The 20,046-nt window shown below is 39.6% G+C and overlaps 1 protein-coding gene across 3 annotated transcripts in view; it reads right to left on the reverse strand.

The window, feature by feature from the left end:
• The window catches only part of STAG1 (STAG1 cohesin complex component), a 205,713-nt gene that overhangs the window by 175,842 nt on the left and 9,825 nt on the right, over positions 1–20,046 (reverse strand). The gene's annotated exons all lie outside the window — the stretch shown is intronic.

Here is a 20,046-nt window from a genome sequence, read left to right on the forward strand (position 1 = left end):
TAAGGCCTTTGACACTGTCTCCCACAGCATTCTCCTAGAGAAGCTGGCGGCTCACGGCCTAGACAGGTACACTCTTCGCTGGGTAAAAAACTGGCTGGACGGCCGAGCCCAGAGAGTTGTGGTGAACGGAGTTAAATCCAGTTGGCGGCCGGTCACGAGCGGTGTTCCCCAGGGCTCAGTTTTGGGGCCGGTCCTGTTCAATATCTTCATCAATGATCTGGACGAGGGGATCGAGTGCTCCCTCAGTAAGTTTGCAGACGACACCAAGTTGGGCGGGAGTGTTGATCTGCTGGAGGGTAGGAAGGCTCTGCAGAGGGACCTGGACAGGCTGGATCGATGGGCCGAGGCCAACTGTATGAGATTCAACAAGGCCAAGTGCCGGGTCCTGCACTTCGGCCACAACAACCCCAGGCAACGCTACAGGCTTGGGGAAGAGTGGCTGGAAAGCTGCCCAGAGGAAAAGGACCTGGGGGTACTGGTTGACAGCCGGCTGAACATGAGCCGGCAGTGTGCTCAGGTGGCCAAGAAGGCCAACGGCATCCTGGCCTGTATCAGAAATAGTGTGGCCAGCAGGAATAGGGAGGTGATCGTGCCCCTGTACTCGGCACTGGTGAGGCCGCACCTCGAATACTGTGTTCAGTTTTGGGCCCCTCACTACAAGAAGGACATGGAGGTGCTGGAGCGCGTCCAGAGGAGGGCAACGAAGCTGGTGAAGGGCCTGGAGCACAAGTCTTATGAGGAGCGGCTGAGGGAACTGGGGTTGTTTAGCCTGGAGAAGAGGAGGCTGAGGGGAGACCTCATCGCACTCTACAACTACCTGAAAGGAGGGTGTAGCGAGGTGGGTGTTGGTCTCTTCTCCCAAGTAACTAGCGATAGGACAAGAGGAAATGGCCTCAAGTTGTGCCAAGGGAGGTTTAGATTGAACATTAGGAAAAATTTTTTTACTGAAAGAGTGGTCAGGCCTTGGAACAGGCTGCCCAGGGAAGTGGTGGAGTCACCATCCCTGGAGGTATTTAAAAGACGTTTAGATGAGGCCCTTAGGGACATGGTGTAGTGGGCATGGTGGTGTTGGGTTGACGGTTGGACACGATGATCTTAGAGGTCTTTTCCAACCTGTATGATTCTATGATTCTATGATTCTATGATCTCTCACTGCTCCCACCCAGATAGCAGAACAATTTTACCATATTGATTCAATTGCAAATGCAGCATGGCTTCTTCATTTCTTTTGGAGAAGAGGAGAGTCAACACAAAACAAAGTTCACATTACTATACTTTATTTTTTAAAAACAACACTATAATTTGAGAAAAAAATCTAGTGGATTACAGTATCATAAAACACTTGCTACACTTGAAATTATTTTCATTTATCATAACCTAGAATGTGTTATCTTAAATCATTAATCTTCTAATATCTTAAGGCAGTGTTAATTCAAGACTGAAAATAATGGCCTGGCTATAGGTTTATCACTCTAAAAGAGATATATGAATGTTCTCTAATTAAAGCAGTATAATGCTATTAAAAAAACCAGAAAGAGACTATTAGAGAACTATTTCAGAGAAGAATACAAATGCAAAGAATTTGGGAAAGAGTGCTCTGCACATTACTTTTAGTTAAGTTTCAGAGCAACTAAAACCAGAAGTCAGTGGGAAACAGCATCCTCAGCCCCTCTGGAAATCCCAGTCACTACCATCCGCTGAACTGACCTGAACTGCAGCTACGGTGGTTCCTCCCTCCTGTGGCTGTACTGGCATGTGGCTTTCTGCCCATTTACGCAATTAAGGAAATCACCTACCAATTTTTAAAATTGTTTTCAAGTTGTTTGTATCTGGATCAGCTCCCTGAGCTGGCTCACCCCTTGTTCACACGAGCACAGGACTAGTGCTAGGGAAGAGACGGGAGTGCCCAGGGGAGAACGGGATCACGAGATTTATATTGGCCTAAATTGCTATGGAAATGCACGATACCTTGCTGAAAGATTTTACAAATGAGGAAAAATGAGCAATTTCTCAAAATTTTCACTTCCAGCATATAATACAGATGTACTTTGTCTTTAGAAATAGATCTTCATGCTCAATAAATACAACACATTGCTTTCGGATCAGCTGAACATGTATTCCTTTCCTAACCAAACTCTAAAGATGTCAAAGGAAAAGCAGAATGAGATTAAGGCAATTTGGTTTTGTTTTTTTTTTTTTTTTTTTTTTTTTTAAATAATCTTTGCATAAATAGAAAGAAAACATTATAGCAGCTGATAGCCAGTTTCTTGCCAATACATGCAATATCCTAAGTAAGCATTTTCTCCACAAAATTATCTGACCCTGTTTTTGAGGGGAGAGGACAGGGAGGGGGGAAGGGCTACCTTCTTTCTGACTCTTACATTTCTCATTTTTCTATCAGTATTAGTCTGCATTAACAGCCAAATCGTACACACACACACTCACACACAACACTGCCAGTGACCTACTAGAAAGTTGCTATAGCAACGACTGCTTTCAGAAATACATGTTGTGCATTTTAAGTGCCATCATAGTGTAACTCATCTGTCAATTAATAACCACAGCTCGGAGTAACACATCACATACACCAAAAAAATGTAAAAATAAACATTGTGGCTTTATGTCTACAAAAGGAAATACCTGAAACCCACTGCAGGCTTAGACTCACTACCAATAAAAAAAAGATCACACATTTAGCACCAAGATGCAACTCTTGTATTTCTATTTAAGTGCACAAAATTCATGAAATATGAAAAAACTTCACTGCGATCTTGAAGGGGGAAATCACTCATATGTACCATTAAGTGTATAATTTAAGCAAGTCCAAGCTACTTGTAAAATCATCTATAGCAGCATATAGAAAACATTATTTAATTTAGGTTTCTGTTATTTGTTTTGGGTAAAATCCCTGTAATAAGAAACACCATCACCATATTTTAAAGTATGTTGCGTAAACCAAAAATTGAGTATACAGTTTTAACCTCACTAGACTTCATGAAATCACCTGGTCAAGTTTCTTCTAATTGGCAATCAGACTAAGTGCATCACACTGTCTCTTTCTCCAGACCTGGATATCTACCAATTTTTGGTTGGTGTACTTGGTGACAACTATTATACATAAAGCATAACCAGAGTAAAGGAGTACACGTCTAAAATGCCAACTAGTTATTCGCAGAAAGAAAACTTCAGAAAATTCAACCATCAGAATTAAAGATCTTGACAGTAGTGTAGTACTACCAACAGTAGCTTACTTAGTATTGTTTCCTCTCAAAACCCTGCCTTATAATAGCAGGTTATTTTCATGAAAGTGTGTGTACTAAATGCCAATTTTTTGCCTATCTCAGCTATGACAGACATCCTGTTCATGGACTGTCCTGTCTGACCTTTGAAAGGTAAGTGCATTTTAAAGTGGAGAATATTCTCTCTATAAAACATAAAGGGTAATCAGAGACTTTTGCAAAGACTCTGGATCATCAAGTGCCGCCTCTGTCAATGATACAGAAAGAAATGCTGCAGTGGTTTCTCAGCTCCAATGTGACCTTGAAAAGTGTTTCAATTTCCTTTCTCACATCCTCTAAATCCATTTCAAATCATTTTCTCACATGACAAAGAAAAATATATTTTCTGCTTCGGGATAAACGTTAAGCTCTCACAGTACCCAGTCTTTGAAAACATACTAGTACTGTTGCTAGCTGAAATCCTTCTAGATGACACTATGGATATCAGAAAATAAAGTAAGATATACTGCCTAAACTTCTGCATAACTGCAGTAAGCAGCTCAGCCTCGATGAGCTCTACCGAGTACATCAGACAGTTATGTGTATGCAACAATTTCTATAGGGACTTTGCACTTGCCCCAGATTTAACAGGGAGGATCTTCTAAAAACTGAATCACAACCAGCTTGGATAAAAAGGACCAACTTTGAAAGTTTGATCCTTACATTATATATATATAAAAAACATAAGATTGCTGTGAGAGAGATATATATACCTCCAAGCTCACCAAGGTAGCGAGGCCCAGAGGCACGAGGGGTACAAGGGCATTTCTTTCTGACTGCAAAGCAGGCAAGGGCACAAATAACCAATGTTTCATTTCTAGTTACAGACAATCTAACACTCTGAAGAACAGCAAGAAAAGCACTGCCTTAAAAAGCCAGTTTTCACATCAAAATGGGAGAAAATTTTTTCCTGCTGCCTGTGGACAGCTGGCAGGAGTCATGAGGCACAGCACTAATTAAAAAATATTGTTTAGATATGACAATCAAGTTTCCCTTAACCTTTGCAGTGAGATACCAGTAAAAACAATTCTCAAGGTTTTGTAACAAGAATTTTAAACTGTAATTAACTTTTTTTAAATCCAGAATTTAGCTGATCACAGTTTCATGAATCAAACCTTTAAATAATTGAGAGAGGCAAAATGTCTTAACCTTGAAAGTTAAAATTTAAGAAGTGATGCCCATTCCTGTTTTTTTGTTTTTGTTTTTTAAAAACACCAGTATAAATACACCTATAATAATAAAAACACCACACTGGGCAGAAGACAGACCTGTAAAGACCAGTATTTCGACTGAGGCCAAAAGCCCAGAGCAGGGCACAACTGCATGCGTGTAGCCATGCTCCTCCAGAACACACTCAAAATCCAGATCTTCCTGATTGCTCACATTTACATACATTAGATTTTGTATCAATATTATCCCCGAACTCAATACTTTTCATTCCTTCATACTTACCTTGTATGCTTTTTTTTTTCCTTATTCAAAAATGGAGTCATATCCCACCCTAACACTGCCCTCTAAGAATAAACAAACCAAGTTCTCTTTTGTTATCACCTATATTCAATACCATAGCTGCTGCCATTTGCTTTCCAAAGCTACCTCTCCCCTCTGGATCCTTTCCTTTATTCAGTACAAAATGCCCACTTGTCTTCTTGACACCCACACTGTCATCTCCAGGCATCAGCTGAAGTTCACAGAGAAGAGTGACCCCTTAGCAGTCCGAACACCACGACCATCCCCAGCTCTCCAGCCACACAGCCAGACCAGATCCAGTTCTTCTGCTTCTCCTTCACATCTTCAGGATGGCTAATTTTTCCCCACAGTCCTAATGCGAGAACCCCAGTCACGTAGATCTTGACCGGTGCAGTTTCCTCTCCTTCGCTTTCAATGACCATGACTCAAGGACCGCAGATTCGGCCAGAAGAGTAACACCTCCCTGCCAGGAACCAACTTTCCTCCCCGTCCCTTTTCTTCCAAATGAAGGTCTTGTCCTGCCCTGTCCCCTCCCTCCTTCTTGAGTCTGTGCCCCCATTTACACTCCTGTCACCAAGTTCAGGTCTACCAGCAAAATCGCCTTTGAATGCTTCTCTACTTCGGTCTCAAACACTTCATATATTTTCCCAGGCCTCCCCTTCTAAATAGGAAATATTTCTTGTTGAAAAATTATATATTCACAATTTTAAAATATATTCCTCCAAAAAGTTAACCGTTGCTATGATGCAGACTATGCTGACAAGAGCACGAAGTTCGGAAAACGAGGGAAGAAGGATGGAGGAGAAACTGGATACATCTTTCAGCAGTAGCCTGCAGTCAGTTTTGAGTAAGTATACTGTTTAAGTGTATTCTTACTTACCTTCCATAAAACCCTCTAGAATTAATTTGTTGACCCCAAACATTTAAGTCCAAGCACTTCTTGGGTTCTTTTTACCCCAAAATGAGTCTCTACATTTTATCCTGTATTCTGCTTCTGTCTTAGTATTTGGAGGAGTTACAGTGCTAGCGTTCACATAAACAAGATACGTTTTACAAAATCCCACTGTTTCCTTTCTACATAAATTTGCCATTATAATTAAACATTTGAACTGCGATGCTTATCACTGAAAAGTTGTGTGGTCTTTTGGCTCCCATTTTTCTTCAGATGGAAGTCAAAAGGCCACATTAATACCAGCTTTGTTAACAAGATCCCGTGAACGTAATAGTTTCTTACTAAATTAATACATTAGCACTAACATGAAAAATTGATTATTTAAATGAATCCTACATGGCTTTTTTCCAATAACGTGTTCATCATGTAGATAATTCTCACACTTCCATTCTTAAAAGGTACTAGTAATAAGGCTGTGGGACTCACCAGGCTTTCCTTTTATTTGAGGGTTGGGTTTTCTAACATCTAAGCTGTACAAGGTTATATTTATTAGCAATCTAGCAATAATCCCCCATTTGTCATTGGCACTGCGTAAAACTCAGTTTGCAGTGAGTGCAACTGAAGAGGACAGGTGACAACTTTGACCTGAAACCTCAAACGAGCTGAATTTTTCCCCAGTAAATGGATCACTGTTCCCAATGAGTTGCCAAATTTCAAAAAGTAATTCTGAAAACAAGTAAAGTGCTTCTTAAATTAAAAATAAAATATTAATCCGTAAAATTTCACACAATATGCATAAAGTAGAATAAAACCTTATTCCCTGTTACACTGATCAGTGTGCATTCCCATCCTGCAACCACTTGCTGCCCGAGTGTGACAGGCTGAGCGCATCAACCCCTTTCCCGAGGGAACTATAGTAACAACTAGTAAAAAAAGAATAAACAGTGAAACGATCTTATCACCCAGACAAGACGAAAATCTCATCTAACAGTACTTTGCTCTTGTACATGGATTTTTCTCTGTCAATGCAATAAGTGGATTATGTGGCTTTGGAACTGTCAAGCACAATCCCACTTTAAAAAAAAGAAGAATTTGCAAGAACACATCATGAGCCAGCAAGTGAGATCCTAAACCTGATCAACTACTTCATATGGATTTCTGAGAAGGTATTGATGCATTTTTCTGTTCTTTCTGCTGTCTTTCCTGAGAATGTAATTGCTCTGTATAAAACCGTATTCAAGATCTTCTTCTAGAATAAGAACATTATTTCTGTTTTCAGGAATCACACACTCAAAAGTCTTTTTGCCATCCTGATACACGGACAAAAGAGCTCTCTTTTTAGTGTTTGTCCAACTGAGACTGCTGTATACTTATGCTTTCCTCATGTTTGTCTTTTCCAGCAGTTTCATGAGCTGTGGAAACAATGAAGCCTGGTTCGGAACGGATTACTGTACTGTAACTCTGTGTGGATTCTCTAACATGTAAAAACAATTTAAATCCTGCTTCTGCTTTTATTTAGAAGAGTATGTGTATATAGGAGAGGGATGGGAAAGGGAAATTATATTAACAGCAACTTTAGCCAGTTATCTACCTTCACAAAAACTGCAGAAATTTGTCTTTTGGATCCCCCCATCCCCTCCAAATTTGATTGAAATTGGCCACTGTGTTCAAGAGAGACATGTAGCAACTCAATAAAATTTCTAATGCATTTAAATAACGTGTCAGCTTGTACCATAAAAAATCTGAACCCTGCCCTATTTAAAAACAAGACCAAAAATTAACACCACAAAAGCATTCCAAACTGCTGTTCCTGTCCCCCTCCTGTATCAGGATTCCCAACCCCTCCTCTGCCCCTCACTGTCCTGACAGGGACAGGAGCAACTGAAACACTCACAAAGCCGCATTGCCTTAGAAAACCAACCTAAAAATCATGGATCTTCAAAAGGTGACATCAAACTGCACACATGGATATAAATTACATAGACCAAGAAAAGCTAAGAAATTCCCCAGAAAACAGCTGTTAAAATTCTTGGGTTTCTATCCAAGCAGCATATATTTGCCAAAAATCTGTAGGCTCCTTTGCTACCTTAAAAGCATTTGGACTACACACAGATAATTAAATGTGCAATGAAGAACTATTTTATAAGGACTGATTTCTCTGTTTCCAAACTAATACATGTTCCTTACTTCAAAGGCTTGTTTCAAAAATCTCCCAGAATTCAAGGCCGTTCTAAAAACAAAATATTTTCAAATATCCCAGAGCTTTAGTAGCACAAGATTTAATGCTCATCACTTTACCCTTCTGAGTTGTTACCCTTTTTATTTATTTATTTTTTGGGGGGGGAGGAAGGCCTCAAAAATTAGGGAAAGGAGGTGGTACAAACAATTGTTTCCAGTTGACAAGCATTTTTTGCTTGTAAGCACACCATATTGGAACACCAAGAAAAGTTACATTATGTTATTAGCTTATAGGTTATGAAACAGAGTATACAACTCTTCAAAAAGTTTAAATCTAAGAAACATTTCACTATCTCCGTTGATAAAACTTCAAAATACATTTAATGATACTAAAATACCTACTGCAAACATAGCTAAACCCACGAAAATGTTTGGAGAGATTTTTTTTCCCCCTAAGTGCAATTTCCTAGGTAATGTCTAGCCCCACAAAACTACGCTCCCTGAATGGGAAACAATTAGGAAGTTATAGTAAAACTCTCAATGATAAAACAGTGTATGAAACATCCCCATGTGAAGGAGTGCCTTCTGATAAAGAAATAAATAACAAAATTACTATCTGATAAATGCAGTTATTCCTCTCAAAGAGGAACAGCGTTTAACCCAACTCGGTTCATTTTCCAATACTTGTGAGACCCCTTCCTTTACAAGTACGGACTTTCCACAAGAAAAGCACGGCTCAACTTTACAGGTTTAAATAGACTCCCACTGCCCAGGCAAACATCAAGACCACAGGAGAGCTGCATATGCAGAGAACATCTAAGTCTATTATACTTCATCCACACTAACATAATCAGATTTTGACTTTAAGTCACCTTCCAAGTTGATCATCTGTAAACAGGACATTTAGAATTATTTTGCTGCTTAAATAAAACTTTGACTAACAAGTGGCTTTTAAGCAACCGTAACATAACCTCAGAGAAGAGGAAGCTATTAATGATTTCTCTGATAATATGAAAAGCAGTGGCATGAACAGACAACATCAATGAATCATACAATGGTTTGGGTTGGAAGGGACCTTAAAGATCATCTAGTTCCACCCCTCCTGCCATGGGCAGGGACACCTTCCACTAGACCAGGTTGCCCAAAGCCCCATCCAGCCTGGCCTTGAACACTTCCAGGGATGGGGCATCCACAGCTTCTCTGGGCAGTCTGGTCCAGTGCCTCACCACCCTCATGGTGAAGAATTTCTTCCTTGCATCTAACCTAAACCTACCCTCTTTCAGTTTAAAGCCATTACCCCTTGTCCTATCACTGCATGCCCTTGCAAAAAGTCCCCCCCCAGCTTTCTTGTAGGCCTCCATCAGGTACCGGAAGGCTGCTACAAGGTCTCCCCAGAGCCTTCTCTTCTCCAAGCTGAACAACCCCAACTCTCTCAGCCTGTCTTCATAGGAGAGGTGCTCCAGCCCTCTGATCATCTTCGTGGCCCTCCTCTGGACAGGTCCATGTTCTTCTCATGTTGGGGGCCCCAGAGCTGAACGCAGTACTCCAGGTGGGGTCTCACAAGAGCAGAGTAGAGGCGTAGAATCACCTCCCTCGACCTGCTGGCCACGCTTCTTTTGATGCAGCCCAGGATGCGGTTAGCTTTCTGGGATGCAAGCGCACTTTGCCAGGTCATGTTGAGCTTCTCATCAACCAACACCTCCCAAGTCCTTCTCCTCAGGGCTGCTCTCAATCCATTCTCCTGTATTTGTGCTTGGGATTGCCCCGACCCATGTGCAGGACCTTGCACTTGGCCTTGTTGAACTTCATGAGGTTCGCACAGGCCCACCTCTCGAGCCTGTCAGGGTCCCTCTGGATGGCATCCGTTCCCTCCAGCGTGTCGACCGCACCTCACAGCTTGGTGTCGTCAGCAAACTTGCTGAGGGTGCACTCAATCCCACTGTCCATGCCGCCGACAAAGATGTTAAACAGCACTGGTCCCAGTACCGACCCCTGAGGAACGCCACTTGTCACTGGTCTCCACTTGGACATCGAGCTGTTGACTGCAACTCTTTGAGTGCGACCATCCAGCCAATTCCTTATCCACTGAGTGGTCCATCCATCAAATCCATGTCTCTCCAATTTAGAGACAAGGATGTCGTGCGGGACAGCGTCAAATACTTTGCACAACTCCAGGCAGATGTCGTCAGTTGCTCTTCCCTTATCCACCAATGCTCTAACCCCATCGCAGAAGGCCACCAGATTTGTTGGGCACGATTTGCCCTTAGTGAAACCTTGTTGGTTGTCACCAATCACCTCCTTATTTTCCATGTGCCTCACCATAGTTTCCAGGAGGATCTGCTCCATGATCTTGCCAGTCAGAGGTGAATGGCAGACTGGCTGGCCTGTAGCTCCCCAGGTCTTCCTTTTTTCCCCTTTTAAAATGGGAGTTATGTTTCCCCTTTTCCAGTCAGTGGGAACTTCACCAGACTGCCATAACTTCTCAAATATGATGGACAGTGGCTTAGCAGCTTCATCCACCCGTTCCTTCAGGACCCGCGGATGCATCTCATTAGGTCCCATGGCCTTGTGCACCTTCAGGTTCCTTAGATGGTCTCGAACCTGATCTTCTCCTACAGTGGGCGGTTCTTCATTCTCCCAGTCCCTGCCTTTGCCTTCTGCGGCTTGGGCGGTCAGGCTTGAGCACTTGCCGGTGAAGACTGAGCCAAAAAAGTCATCGAGTACCTCAGCCTTCTCCATATCCCAGGTAACTAGCCCTCCCGTTTTGTTCCAGAGAGGGCCCACATTTTCCCTAGTCTTCCTTTTATCACTGACATACCTATAGAAGCTTTTCTTGTTGCCAATGAATGCAGATAGCTTAATAAATGGCTATAAAGGCATAAGATGAGAGGCAGCTTCCTGGTCCAGGACAAGTTGGTTTTGTCTCCTGAGTGAACTAATCACTCCCAGAGAATAATTTCTACACATTAATACTCACTTTCTATCTAAATCTGAGTCTATCCTGAGAAATTATGAAGTACTGTATTGATTACAGTCCTGCTAGGAGAAACACTAAAAAGCACATTAATGTAGTGCTAAAAAGGAGTGCTCTAGGAGCACCAGCACTGTTTTATGGAGAATTTAGTTGAGTGGTCAAGGTAATATCCATTCATTTGTACAGCTATATGTAACAAGAAAAAGCACTCTCCCTTTAATTTGAGGAAAAGCCAACTAAATTAATAGCCTTATTTTTCAGAAATACTTACTGCAGTAAGTATAAAACTTCAGAGTAACAGAGAGATAATTAAATACGAATATAAGTATTATTCATTCCATGACACACAAGGCATTAATTCTCCTACTTTGGGTTTCAAAAAGTGAATGGATGTCCCCAAATTCCATTTAGGGAAGATACCTTATGTTAACAGTGAGCTAGAACAGCTCAGAATTTGATACAAGTTTTCAAGTATTTGTCATTCCTGGAAAAAGGTAGTTGGTGGTCATTAGCAGTCAATAATGTTAATACAAAGATTACTCATCAATGAGCACAGTGAGCCTTTGCATGTTCCCCTACCTCAAAGGGCCTTAGTCCCAACCCTCAAACCTGCTCACAGACTCACCCATGTAAGTCTCTACTGCAGTGGCCCAAACCACGAATGGCAAAAGCCTCCACTAGAGAAAGAACACCGATACTTTAGCAGAAAGGGGCAGATCCTGGTAACAAGTGGAGAAATCCTGATTATCACCAGAAAGAAAAGAAGCTGATGGCAAACTGAAAGACCCCATTCTATTTATTTCATCCAACTCACCGTCACACAAAAGAGGAACAATTACATTACTGCAAGGAGAGAAGGCGGATGGCTGAAAAACACAGGTATGCAAATATTTTTGGAGAAGTACCTTTCCAGGTGACAAGACGTAACTCAGTATTCAGAATAACCCACTATAGGTTCTGGTGAGCTTTTGAAGAAATTTGTGAAACTAGAGAACTTCTTGCCAAAGAGCTTTTTTCCGTTTTGCAGTAGCTTCTTAGCTACTGTTTGAGCTTATCCAAAGGTCTGCAGAGGTTGATGGGGAGTGAGCTTGGATTTTCTCCTACTGCTCGATTCAGCAGTTCTAGCACCAAAAGGGTCATCCAGAACCAGCTGCTATAAACACAGAGCTTCTCTTCATTTTCTTCAGGGAGCTGCCATTATCTAAGCAGTAGTAGCCTGACAGCTATAGCAAAGGTAGCCTGAGAACAGGGTGCCAAAAAACTTTCAGCAGCTAAAAATGAGGAAGCTGCTTGATTGGGCAGAAAAGTATAGCTTTTATTTAAACACGATCTCAGAAGCTGTTAAATGGGAAAATCTCAGAAAATACAGAGCAGACAAAAAACTCACAATGTAGTTTCTAATCCCCCATCAACTGAAGTATAAAATTAGATAAACATGCAATTTTAGATAAACATGCAATTTTATAAAATTAGATAAACATCCAATTTTAGCAAGGACATGGGAATATGCCAAATTACACTATGTATGAGAAGAGGATAGTCTAGTTTCATGTTTCTTAGTTATTTAACTAAATCCAATAGAGAGACAATAACAAGAATTTAAAAGCAAATTTTCCTTTTACACTTTCCATTGTGAGCTGCAGCAGGGTTTTTCTTTGCTCAACTTTAATGAATTTTATATATTAAAATAGCATCCTTAATTACTGCTTAGAGCTTTTATAAACTTTCAATATTCAAATTTTATTGCAACCATTTTAATACCCTTAATTAGCCCAGTCAGATTTTTTTATGCTAAATACTCTAAATTACTGAGTACTCTACCACTGCAGTTTTCTAATACTAAGACGTCCTTTTAATATTATAGATGTGACGGGTTCTCCCATTTAATGTGGTTCAGCTCACCTCTCTACTTCATTATACAGTTCATGTTCAATACAGTCCAAATTGCTAGTGGCTCTTTTCATCATTAATTACATATTTCAAGACCAACACTACTCTAATCGATTCTCAGCCCATGACCGGCAGGAAAGATAACAGCAATCTCATCTCTTATTCTTTAACTCAGCCTGGCCTGTTCTACTGCTATTACCACATTCTCCTGCCTCTGTCATACCTTGCCATTTAAATAACGTTTTCCAATAAGGATACGCTGCTTTAATGTGCATTTGTAAAATTTCTAGCAAAACACGTTATCAATCTAACCAAAGCCTCCGGACACTTCCAAAGCAGAACATACATGCTAGAATTGCCAACTGGCCTTCCCATACGTGCTTGGAAGAGGCAACAAAAGAGAAATGTGTGCTTCAAAAGCAATTCTAGAGCAATTTCCATCACTGATTTTTACATTTCTTTATCAAAAGTGTTCATAAGTCTGGTCTTAATACTGCCAAGAAGAGAAAATGGAACAGACTACCTTTTTAAACTAACCCCTTTAGGCTTACTGCTCTTTTCCAGGAACACTGGAAATTACTTGTGCATTTCCTATGGAAGGCACCTGTCTTACCTGCAGGGTGAAACTTGGACTTCACTCTATGCTTAAAGCAGGTGTTCAATGTTTTAAAATATGTATGATGAAAATCGCATATCATTCATAAGTACAAAAACTCCTGAATATAGAGCTCCCAGAGAATTTACAGCTAATTCCCCTTTTGATACATTTAATAAAAACCCTACCCCTGCCTACTCAGTTTTATTTTCTCGGTTTGAGCCTGAACTTTCTTTTTCCTTCTTTATATCTTTTCAGTAAAAAAAGCATGAAGTTGACTTCTGTCTAAAACTTCATTTTCGCAGGTACCACTCAAAACCAGAATTATAAGAAGGACTTAACCTTGTAGGCAGGAGTATCATGAGCAGATCTGACACAATATTCAATTGTAATACATCTGCCTTCTTCAGTGGGGTAACTAAAAATTTACATGTGGCTGCATTTGTTTCATTAATACACATAATTACAGTTTTCTTATAGACTTTATGCTAGGTGACGACATATCTAGGACACAGCACTGATATAAAATAGATTCACTCTCCTACAGCGCTGCCATTGAATTCTTCTACCTGTGTTTGATCACAGAAACACCCAAGCCCCTGACAGTAACACAACTCGTACTAGAAATCTAACAACTAGATACTCAGTCAAGAAAAAGGCTTCTAACAGTACATACTCCATATGTTCTTCTATCACATTCACTAGTTCACATTAAACCGATGCAATTAAGTTGCCACTCTACTGTAGTAAGACTGAAATAATTTCTTTGCCTGCAGAATATCCAGGCAGACACTGCAGAAGTATCAACTGATCAAAGATTACTATTTTCAAAGGCTTGTTTCTGTCTGATAGAACCTGTGGTTACTGCAGCTTTTAAAGAAAAGCCTCTTTTAATGCCAACCCTCTGAATGAACAATCCTAGTGAAGCCCAACACTGAGCACTCCCAAAACTTGAACCTTCCTTTGCAGTCAGAATTCAGGGAACTCTTCAACACTTGTGTGCCCGTGTTTTATTCAGACATTAATTGCAGTCACTACAGCCATCTTCCAGTTTCAGATATACTGGACAGATTAAGAGAATGCAAAATGAGCCAGTTAACTAGTTTCATCAAAATTTCCCACACTGAAGCTAAAACATCTCACCAGCATTCAGAGAGCAATGCTGAGAAAATCCTGTATTTTAAGCTAAAAAAAGTTTAGTGAGTTCCTTACCAATGGGTACAAAAGCCTCTTCCATGAGTTTTCAATTATTCCTCAAAAAAGAGAGCACCGATTCATTAACACCAGTGAGCAGAAATGGAACGGTTAATGTTTCTGTAACAGGAGTGTCCATGTTTTCTTTGAAGACAGAAGATTTTTCTCGAACATGAAAATGCAATTTGGCAGCCACACTTGAAAAAAGGTTGTCATTCTGAGTAGCTGTTGTCCTTATTCAAACACCAGGAGAATGATCTGGGAGAACATGATATCAGATCAATTGCCAAAGGAGGAAAAAAGAAAACTGAATGAGATTTTAATACACTAGAAAAATGGGAACCTGAATGTATTTTACAGTATAATTTTTAATAGGAGGGGTTTTAACAATTCTTTTTATTTAAATGTGAACATTTAAAAGGATGTGTACTACTGACTGTTCTCTAATGTACAATTTAATTTCTAATCTGCTTGCAAACTCCCAGACTGAAGACTTGGATAAAATTAAGCTGCATTACAGTGAAATGGAAGAGAAAACAATGAGTATGGTAGTTAAATTTGACTTGCAAATATAAAATGGTTTCCTGAAATCAACAAACAATTGTCATTACAAGCCCAAGGTAAGACTGAAATGAACATTCAAAGTCTGCAATCTCTTTTCTGAGCAGAGCCCCTAGGTTACAGGGGAAAATGAATCTTTAAGGTCAAAAAGACAATTCCTAACCACAGTGGACGAATTTAAGGGTAAATCACTTTGTCAGCTAGCTTGTGAGATTCTTGCTCCTAACAGCAAACCATCCAGTTCTTTGCTGTCAGAAGCAAGAAATTCTGGTTCCAGTTGTTACACCCCATATTTAGTCTTTTAGTCTTCCCTTTCCAACTAGCTGTTGCTCTGCTGTATTACAGTGTTTCTTTTTCTTAAATTTCTTACTTTAATTTCAGATAAAAAAGAGTTACAAGTCTGTAATGCAAAAGCACAAACTTTTTTTTTGCTATAAAACTAAACTGAATCTTACCAAGTCTACTGAGAACTCATATACAGGCACTGTGGAAAACCTCTCTAAATTATTACAGAGGGTCAGGAAAACAGTTTCGGAGTTGAACGAGGAAAGGATTCCTCAAAAATATTGCAAAGTCTAAACAGAACAGAGCAGAAGAGAAACCAGCAGTGGAATTGTACACTACATTCATGAAATCAGAGCGAAAGATGCCGTAAGACTGAATGGATTTTGATGTAAACACATAAAGTTCAAGCACTTTATGCACATACAGTGCCAAACTCTCAAGAAATCAGAGAGCAGTTGACTCTTTTTTGCCTTGGATATTTGAGAGCTCTTAGAAGGGAAAGTATGAGATTGATGATCAGGTTCTTCCTAGTCTATTAAAAAGGGTGATATATTGGTAAGGTAAGTGATATAATCATAGAGGATATGAGTTTCCCTGGGTGGTACATTTGAAGAATAAAGTACTGATGGTCTCCCAACTGCAATGATAGGGAAGAAACCCATATTCTCAGAGAACTACCCAGGTTACTTGAGAAATCATTTACTCCCGTAATATACACTGTTACACCTAGTAAAATGCTCAATTACAGAACAAAGCATGCTCCATTAGGTTGAGAGCCAAAGAAAGAAATGCGGTTGCCACAGAAGTATAGAATCAAAACACCAACTGCTTTTCCACCCTCAAACAAACCTCAGTATCACAATTATTACACATTAGACCACAAACTACTCTCTAACCTGCAGAGATACCTGCCTTCCAACATGCCTCTACTAACAACCACCACCAAAGAAACAGCACAGCAAAAGCACAGCTAACACTGCTGGGGGAGTGTAGCTTAACAAAGAGAGGACACGCAAGAAGAAGAAAGGAAGGTTGTTCAATCGCTGTGCTCTTCGTTTTTTCACTACTGAAAGACTTGTTCATCTGCCGACAAACTAACTGCTAACAAATTTCAAATTCATTCAATGTGTTTCCAAAAAAACAGTACAAACTTAGCAGCTACTGATGATTTGGCAAATGCAGACAGCGTTGTAACTGCTAAGTGAAACACACAACGTCCCCTATTTGATTCTGAGAGCTGTATAGAGCACTTGTTCCCTACCAGAGGCATGGCTTGGAACAAGCCCCTAAGCCCTGCCAGGCAGATGACCTTGTGCTCCAAGCAGGAGCCAAACTGCTCGTAGAGGAAGCAGCGACAGGGTGGAGGGAACAGAGGCTAATCAGTCAAAAGCAGATGCTGGGGGGTGACAGGAGGGCAGCAAAGGTGATAGCAGTGATTGTCACCTTTTAAAAAAAAAAAAAAAGAGGTGGGAAAACACAAATCAAGAACAAAGATGCACTAAAAAAAAAGATTAGGCATGTTTATCAATATAAAGCTACTAAATGAACAAAATTCAGTAAAGCCTACAAAACACAAGTTAGTTCCATTGCAATTCTAAATCTTCACCCTACCTCTATCAATAGTCCCAAGAAAAATTAGCTTGTAAAATATAGTAAGAGATAAAGTGACAAAGTTTCAAAATAAGCAAACAAGGAATGAAATCCAAGTTTCAAATCATCATAAACTTAAAATAGTATAGTACCAATTCAAATCTATGTCTGAAGTTATTCACTGAGGATTACACATTGATGGGAAACAAATACTGTTATTTGAAGAAGCTAGGATCCAAATAGTTAATAAATAAATGTTGCTAATTAAGTCATAACTAGAAGATTGGTCTCCAGGCTCAAAACATCCCTACTCGGTACAAAAGCATACCTACAGTCTGAAAGAAACAAAAGCTGAAGATACAGTCTGTGCTGGAAGAGAGTTGGTTGTTAGACAAATTTTAGAGGAAGACTGTAAAAACCAGGGACTATATTCACATTAAATGTATCCCTTTTTCACTTTTTTAGCATACATTTTTAAATTTTCTTTCCCAGCTTTTTTCTTTTCTCTTAAAGCTGCTATTACCCTTTTACCATGAAAAAGCAAATCCTCTTTCTGTATTGTCAGAAGTAGTCATGAAGATTTGTACCATTTTATAGTAACAAAATCAAAGGATGTAGAGAAACCGATGTTCCATGTATGCTTTCAACAGCTTGACACTGAACAAACAAGGCAGCCTCTTTCTCCACTACTCTTCATGAATATTGAAGACTGCAGCTAATCAAATGACAACACAGACGACTGCATCAGGCAACAACATCAAAAAGGAAAGTCCTGATTCTCCTAGACAAGAGCAAGTAAGAAAGCCACAGCTCCTGTTTGATCAAATATCATCAGCCAAGAAACTAATAAAATGTTTATATTGTACATCTTGCTAACCACAGAATGGAAGCTGTTTTTACCAAGGGGCAAATATCAATTTGTTTCACCAGTGACAATTGTTTCCCGTACTGCTTCCCATCCCGCTTTTCATTCCTCCATTTGTGAGAAGGATGAACGTGCCCCTTTGAGTGACAGAAACCAACAGTGAATCCAGATACGCAACCAAGTATGGGCCAATGCAGAACCTCAAACACTGGGATTGCCTGCAAAGCCTTACATGAACAACAGCAATGGAGTCTTGTGAAGAGCTCTTCAAAACAAATAAATGGAGAGCAATCCACCTAGCACTAGTAAACCTTCAGCATTAAAGCAGGGTGCCTAGTTTGGGATTCCAGGCTTCAAAATATGAACTGGTAGGAGAAAGTCTACAAAAGTCTACAAAACAGTAAGCTGGATCAGAAGACAAGGAAAGATCTATGAGGAAACACTGGAAGAACTGGAATATAAAGACACACAGTTTGTGCTAGAGAATATATCAAGGCAAAAAAATGATAGATCTAATACATCTAGGTACATCAAAAATAGCTGGACATGACCAAATAAAAATCAAAGTTTACTGCAAATTGTGCCAGTTAAATATTAGAAAAAAAACAAGCAGTAAGAATATAAAGCACTGGAATAAGCTGCTTAAGAAATGCAGTGGAATTTCCAGCAATTAAGAGATTAGACAAGCATCTGTCAAGAATATTGTAAATTATCTTCCCTCAAGACAGAGAAAGGGATTAACTCAAGGTCTCTCTTCATCCTTTTTTTGTTCAGTATTCTTCCAGGAACAAAAAAAGCCCAGGCAAAACCACAAAAGTAAAAGTAAATAAATAACCATTCTAGTACAAGTCCATTGTTACAGTAAAACACAAGATTGGATAGAGATCTCAGAATGCTACAGCTTTAATATCCCTTAGTGGCTGTAAAAGAACATGAATTTGGATTTAGAGTTATGTTGCTAGGGGTTCCAGCAATGCACAAAAAAAACCAGTGCAAAAGTTAAAATAAAATAATTAGATATAAACACACTTTAATAGTCTCCCCAATACCAGTTATTTCATTAAATAAAACTTCAAAGGTAAAAATCTTTATAATGTATATTCTCACACCACAGCATGTCCCAGTTAGAAGATTAAGATATCAAAATGATAAAGACTTTGCAATTTTTCAAAAATAAACTACTGTTTCTAAAGGAAAAGAATTATAGGACAAAATAATAGTGTATTTCTGCTTGAAAGCCACGTGCTAGAAGACTGCAAAGCAAATATTACATGAAACTATTAACTATTAACTATTGAACTTTTTGGGTAGTGGTCTTCAAGAAAACATACTGCAAGGTTAAATCTGTGTTGGTAATACGGGAAAATTCTTACGAGCTGGAGAGTAAGGAAAAAAGATTGTAAGGAACAGAATATGGAGGGGGCAGGGTGGTCTCAACTTTTTCTCATCACATATGATCAGGATATTTAGAATTAAGGGGGGGAAATGGTATTTGAGCCACTGGATTCCACTAGTGAGAGCACTGATACCCACACAACAAATGAAGTCACCGAACGGCTCCCCAACAGAGCAACTCCCACTTGGGTATCGTGGCAAAATTGAGAAGTTCTATATATGGACACTTTTGCTCACCTTTATAATGCACTTTGAAGCACTAACAATTCTGATCTCAACATCATCAGTTAGCTTTTGGCAAGGTTAAAAGCAGTTTACGTTGTTCTTTTACTTCATATTCCACTATGACATTTTAAACTGCCCAAGCACAAAAATGTTGTTATATCCTGCTAGTTTTACTAATTTTTCCATGCTGGTGTCTGTTTAAGTTGCTCTGGAAGATTTCAGCCAAAACAAATGTTCTCTCTGAAACAAAGTTAGGAAAAACTTTTGTTCACTATTTGAGTTCTCAGTAACTTGCATGCTTTGGAGGAAACATGAATATAGCACAAAAGATACCAGATTGGCAAGATCTGCTTTTCAGCAATTTAATGACAACAAAGAATTTGAAGGCTAGTTTTCAAATCCTAGAAATTATGCTTAAGATATAGGGAAATGCTTGTGTTTACATAGCAACAGACTGATGTCTGTCAAACTCCTGTCCTTCTTGACAAAGTTGGAAGGATACAGTGTAGGTTACTCTCACCTTGGCAAGTGCAATCTGTTCCTTATACAAAATCTGCGCAATAATGAAATCTGCTAAGTGCAGATCCACTCCGAAAAACGTAACTTGTAGTCCCTACCAAGCTACCATTTACTATTTTGCAGACACTTATAAAC

This window comes from Calonectris borealis, chromosome 9, assembly GCF_964195595.1.
Source record: "Calonectris borealis chromosome 9, bCalBor7.hap1.2, whole genome shotgun sequence".
Classification (NCBI taxonomy): Eukaryota; Metazoa; Chordata; class Aves; order Procellariiformes; family Procellariidae; genus Calonectris; species Calonectris borealis.